This window comes from Labrus bergylta, chromosome 4 (genome assembly GCF_963930695.1).
Source record: "Labrus bergylta chromosome 4, fLabBer1.1, whole genome shotgun sequence".
NCBI lineage: Eukaryota > Metazoa > Chordata > Actinopteri > Labriformes > Labridae > Labrus > Labrus bergylta.
Window position 1 is genome coordinate 26,605,498 of NC_089198.1, and position 6,780 is coordinate 26,612,277.

Below are 6,780 nucleotides of genomic sequence, written 5' to 3' on the forward strand. Positions count from 1 at the left end.
CTCTCTCTCCTTGGTTTCCGACTCTATCCACTGTCCTATCTCTACATTAAAGGCACAAAAAGCCCCCAAAAAATAAATCTTTAAACAATTCCCTTTTCAGTTCCTTTTATTTTTAGGCTTTCAATTTAGCTGTCAGCTTTAGCTGCTGAGGTGAAAAACCTATTGAAAAGAATAAATAAAACAATCAAACAAATGCAAGTTAATATGTGCTTAATTTAAACCATGCACCTCCATCATTCAAGCAGAATACACGCTAAATTAAATTAATGCCTTCGGCCCACCCTTTAACTTATTTTGTGTTTTAACCTTTTAACGCCAGCAAACAGTGTTTTTAAAGTTCTTACAGCACCTTACCGGCTGCCTCCTTGGTTTTGTCGTAGATGATGACAATTTCGCACACTTCAGTTCTTTGGGCTGGTTTTTAGTTTCCGCGAGCTACCTGTCGGTCTGCCTCTCCTCCCTTCTCATGCTGTCTGTGCGTTTGCTCTAATGACTCCGATGCCGTGAGGATTGATCCCTTCCGGTTAGGTCTGATTCTTTAAAACTTATTTATCAACTGAACTCTACTCTCTACTACCCGTTTATTTCCAATTTTAGCAAACAATGCCTTTCAATAACATAACCTATTTATTAAATTAATCTAAATGTTTATGCTGCTAATTTAATCTTCCCCTTCTGGTTTTGATTCAAATCTTGTCTTTTCCTTCCTTGAAATAATCAAACTTCATTTATTTATCTGATCTATTAATTCATTTATTTTCTAACAGATCAAACTCCGGTTTGACTAGACATACTCTTTAACAAATATAAGTGGTTCAATCAAAGAGGATGCTCCATTAGGTTAACATTCAAAAATGACTGATAATTCTCTATGAGAAATGATAAAATGATTAGGTTATCTATCTCTTTTGTCCACATTGTATGACATTACAGGTTTGTATGCTTCGTCTTTTGGAGATTTCTGACCCTGACTCACATTTGCTGCATGCAACACCCATTAATCTCAAACGTTTGCATGTTTTGTTGTAGATGTTAAGTAAGTAGACCAATGAAGACGACAGCACTTCAGGTTTGGACATTGCAGTTATGTAACAGGTATGCTCAAATGTTATTGGGGAAATCATTGCAGAATAAAACCACTACTTTATTTCTAGAAACTGTCACATGTTGTTGCTAAGTAGCAGTAGACAAAACAAATCAGCAGCGATAGGTAAATTTGAAAGTAGTGAAATATTCTAAATGTGGCAAAATGTTGAATAGTTAACGATAAATGTCTACTACGGCTTTTATTATCAGCGTAACACCTCAGAGGTCATGAGAAAATATGTTTTAAAGTAAATACCTTTACTTGAAGTACATGTTTCTTTTACATGTTGTATTTGTATTATTTTGCAAGTGCTGTGTATTGATTTGTATTTGATAATGCATCATAAATAATCTCTTGTCAGCAGCAATTATGAAATAAGTTGTAAAACATACACACACACAAACACACACACACATTTACACACATTCATACACACACCTTTGAAATTACTAAAAAAAAGAATTGTGATTTTCTATTTGGTCAGACTATATGTTTTACCTCAAAAGGTTTTTTTGATCAACATTCTGAGAATTTTCCATCATCTGCCCTCCTCTTTGTAAAACATTTCACACAAAACCAATCAATGGGCTCATTGGATCAAAGAGAACAGTTATTACTATTATGTTACTTCCACAAAGATTTTTTATTAGCATAATAGCTAGAAGACAGAATAACGATGAAGCCAAGATTTAGGTGGCAAAGCATAACCACAGGTCGAGCTTAAATCAATACCATCACACAAGGGTTAGATACTGATATCAGAAGTACTTTGAACCATAACACATGGATAAATAACACTTTTACTAAGAAAAAAACGAACTCATTTCAAAGCATCAGGTGGATTTTATTAGAAGTCAAAGAGGGACAGGAGTGCAGATTAGCAGTGACACACAGGTTGCACAGGCCAAGTCTAAAGGGCCCCAACAGAGGGTGCTAATGTTACACAAAACCACCAGTCCAAGAAACAACTAAGATAAACTACAAACGTCATTTACATGGTAAAAGTAGTTTAAAAAAAAGGCAGATTACAGCAAATGTATTCATCAAAACTACAACCTTTACATGATCATTTTATTTTGTGACAGTGTTTAAGTTATTTTATTTAAGTCTCACTCTCCTCCAAAATCTGTGTACCATTCATACACATGATTACATTTTTATTCCTATTAATTGTAAATATTATACTCTAAAAATAAACTAAATTATTGCGCTTCAATGGTGAACTACCACTTCTGACCACAAGGTGGCACTGCTGTGTAGAAAATAAAAGAATAGAGACCCTGATTAATTCCACCTTTACTAAACAAGAATTTTAAAGTCCAGTGAATGATTTACAAAACTGCTGTATGGACATGTGGTGCTCTTCTCATCTCGTAAGATGAATAAAAACTATTTAAACAGACATTCAAGTTTTTCTCAGTCTCTATACACTGGTTTTGTTCATTTATTTCCCCTGATTTGATCCTTTCCCTTCTGTGAAAGCTGTAATGGTGGGATAACAAACAACTCTATTAAGACACTGAGTCTGATTTTCATGTAATAAATAATCACTCTGTTCATTTCAAGTGACACACAGGCCTAATCAGACAATTTTTAAACACGTGTGCAAAGGTGTGGTTGAACTTTCCTCACAAACAGACCCCAGTCTGTGCGGGTGGGCAACAACACCTCCAGTGTCATCTCCCTGAGCACCGGCTCCCCTCAGGGCTGCGTCCTGAGTCCACTGCTGTTCACCCTGATGACCCATGACTGCTGCGCCAGGTCCACTACTAACCACATCGTGAAGTTTGCAGACGACACAACAGTAGTGGGCCTCATCCGTGACAACAACGACATGGACTACAGAGAGGAGGTGAAACATCTGGTTGACTGGTGCAGAACCAACAACCTGACCCTGAACGTCGATAAAACCAAAGAGATCATCGTCGACTTCAGGAGGCGCCAGCCCAGCCACACACCATTCCTCATCAACGGCACAGCAGTGGAGAGAGTTAGCAGCACAAAGTTCCTGGGGGTGCAGATAACAGACACTCTGACCTGGTCCCTTCACACCGGCGCTCTTGTGAAAAAAGCGCAGCAGCGCATGCACTTTCTGCGTCGGATGAAGAGAGCACACCTCCCTCCTCCTATTCTCACCACCTTCTACAGAGGCACTATAGAGAGCATCATAACAAACTGCATATCTGTTTGGTCCGGAGTCTGCCGGGGCTCCGACTGGAAGTCCCTGCAGAGAGTGGTGAGGACGGCGGAAAAGATCATTAAGACTCCACTTCCTCCCATCCAGGAGATCGCAAAGATCCGCTGTCTGACCAGGGCTCAGAAAATCAGCAGAGACACCTCCCACCCCCACCAAGGACTGTTTTCGCTGCTGGACTCTGGAAAGAGGTTCCGCAGTCTCCGAAGCAGAACTTCCAGGTTCTGTAACAGCTTCTTCCCACAGGCCATAAGACTTTTGAACAGGAAAAAATAATCCCTCCATTCCCCCTCTAAACCCCCACACAGGACTACCTCACTGGACTGTAAAACACTATATAACGTGCAATATATTTATCTGTATAGTATTTTTATTCATATATTTTTACTTTTTATATCTATTTATATCTGCACCTTATTTTTATATGTAAATACATGCTGCTGTTTTTATCCTGCACTACAACGAGCCAAATGCAACGAAATTTCGTTCTTATCTGCACTGTAAAAGTACAAGTTTGAATGACAATAAAGAAAGTCTAAGTCTAAGTCTAAGTCTAAACTTCATACAATGCCAGTGTTTCTGATATGCTCTAATCTTACATTAAACAAACTGTGTGCGGCTGCTAAGATAAAGGAACATTTTGAGAACTTTCTAACCCAAACCTAGCAGACACAGCAGAATAATCCCCTTACACATTTACCACACACAGGAAAAAAAGGAGAAAACCACCAACAGGTGTGCACGCAGGTGGCTGATGGCAAAGAAAGTCAGATGATCCAAAGAGGTGGGAAACTCGCTGAGGACATCTAGTGCATAGGTGATGAACAACAGTTGTGTTAGTTTCCACAGAGCCATTAAAAAGACATCCTCACAAATTGCACATCTTCAGCAAAGCATCAAGTTTCCTGCTCAGATTATTTCATATGAAAGATTTTTTGGAGGCCTCGAAAAGCCAAATGTTCAGTACTTGACTATAAAATTGAGAAAACACTGAACATTTCCAGACTGGTTAGATCAACTACGGCTTAAAGATGATCACTTATCTGTTCTAAACTGATAGACAGCCCCTTGTTATTGCCTTTGTTTGACCAGAATATGTAACATTTGCAAAGGTATTCAATCACATTGAATCACTGAATTGCTCTCAGTTGTCCAACACAGAAATAGACACAACAGCCAAGAGCAGCAGCAACAAGGCTTGAGAAATATTGTCGAAGAATAATAAATAAATGTAAAGATGAAAGAAAGCCATGACCATTAGCCTAAATAAAGCATAGATAAGTATATATGGTAAGGGTCTTGTTGGTCCGCTGAACACTTTCAACCTTTTTTTCCATCTTAGGGCGCGGTCAGACTGGCCACCCATACTGTGCTGTAGCCAAGCATGATTGCTTCCCCGCAGCGCAGCCCGCGGTCACACTACACAGGACTATCCGTGCCTAAGCACGATTACCTCTTGTACATAACGTCGTAATACAACACATGCACGCTTTATGTTATTATGAAGCGTGCTCAGTTTACAAACAGGCGGACGAGAGAGAGAGAAAAAGAGACGCGCAGTCGAGTTCGCGTCTGCACATCAGAGAAAAACACAGCGCATGACAGCTACTTTTCTGACTTTACAGCTTTATTTTAAGCCATTTTAATCAGACACAGCAATAAATTAATGAATTGTTCTCCGATGTTCGGGCGTCCGCGCGGACTCACGCACGGACTCGCGCGCGCGGACGCCCGCACATCGGAGAACAACACAGAGCATGACAGCTACTTTGTGTCTTATATTGTGTCATTTTAGTCAGATACAGACATGAAACTCTGGATTTCTCCATAATGAAGGCTGTCAGCGTTGTTTACCCGCGTGCTTGTGCTCGTGCATGAAGTGTACCGTGCTGAAGCACACCTCTCCGAAGTGTGCCAAAGACAAGGAAGTGTACCGAGCCTGAGCACGATACGGAGCGGTCACACTAGTCAAACGAACTGGACTTTAGGGTTGAAGCGTGCTTGGGCACGGTACGGATGGCCAGTGTGACCGCGCCCTTACACTCCCACAGGGCTCCAAACTGTAAAAGATCTTCACTTTATAAATATCAGCAGCTTGTCACATTTAGAGGGCTTTCTTACCGGATCAGGATTCTGTTCAGCATCAGTCCTCAGTGTTTCTGCATCAGTAGAAGTGAAGTCTGAGATGAGCAGGACACGACCAGCAGCACAGTTCTGTTCATGACTGAAGACCTGAAGACTTTGATACAGCCAAGAAACACACAGGTTCTTTATACTCTCACAGCCATACACAACAATCACATGGAGGAAAGGCAATTAAAAGGGTGGATGCAGATGCAAGATACTGCACGCACAAGAAAAAATAGAGAATGTTTGTTCAATCATGGACAAATTAAACCAACAATGTTGACATCTGGTATGTTAAACTGATAAATTCCTCTGCTGCAGTCCCTCCTCTGAGATTTACTGAGACATTACATAACTACATTTCTTGCTCTTGATAGAATCACGTTGTGATTTTGTTTTCATGCACTTTGCAGTTAGACAATATTGAATTGAATATTTGACAAAAGGCATCAGGGTCTTATTACATCGTATTTGTGAACAGGATTTGAGAAATGTTTTGTATCCTCGACTTCTATCTTTTGAGACACCCCGACTTCTTGTGGAGCTCAGAAAACAAAGTGAAGTAAAATCTATGTGAGATCACTTTCTTATGAGTCAACATCCCCAGTTCCTTCAATGTGATGTCTTTGGATGTGAACACTTAGGAGGGGTGAGAGACTCTAACAGGTTTAATTGATTTTGAGAATCGAATGATTTTAGAGCCCTGCAGGTTTGTGAGACGAGACAAGAGATAAACAGGAAGGTGCAAGTCAGTATGTTTTTTAGTTTTTTTTTTTTATCAAGGAGTAGAATATGAATTTAGATCTTACACCAATGACCTTTGTGATATTATGAATCTTGTTATATCTTAGCAGCAGCTATAATTTAATCCTGGTGGATTTATATAAACCTTAAAATAGGATAAAAGAGAGTCAAGAATACCTACACACAAAAGGATAAACAAGTGTTTGTAATTGGAAAGAAAGCGACCCAAAACAACATCTGATTGCAAAGCTTTTATTTTAATACACATTTTCACACTTAGCATAATCCAACATTTATTGAATGCAACATACAGTAATGTGTAATACTTCCAATCTTCAAATTAGCACAGCAGATCCATAAAAGCTTGTTTTTAAATTTCTGCTCATTGGAAACAGGAGTGAAGTTGTCTGCTTCCATCATGTCTAAGCTCTGTGTCTCCTCTGAAGAAGCTGTCTGAAGTCGGGAGCACTAGGAGTTGGAGCACTAGGAGTGGGTTTCTAAACAGAGAAAGAGAGAGTTAGATGCACTGAATTTAAAAAAAGAAACTAAAACCCCTTTCACATTCTCCTGCGATTTTCATTGTCGGACAGGTTGGGGGGGGGGGGGGGGGTATCAAGAGGCAAGATAT

The 6,780-nt window shown here is 39.7% G+C and overlaps 1 long non-coding RNA gene across 1 annotated transcript in view; it reads right to left on the reverse strand.

The window, feature by feature from the left end:
• The window catches only part of LOC136179077 (uncharacterized), a 54,904-nt gene extending 49,264 nt beyond the window's left edge, over positions 1 to 5,640 (reverse strand). Inside the window, exon 1 of the long non-coding RNA XR_010666356.1 lies at positions 5,403 to 5,640. This is a non-coding gene — a long non-coding RNA (uncharacterized lncRNA). The remainder of the gene's footprint in view (positions 1 to 5,402) is intronic.
• Between the last annotated feature and the right edge of the window lie 1,140 nt (positions 5,641 to 6,780).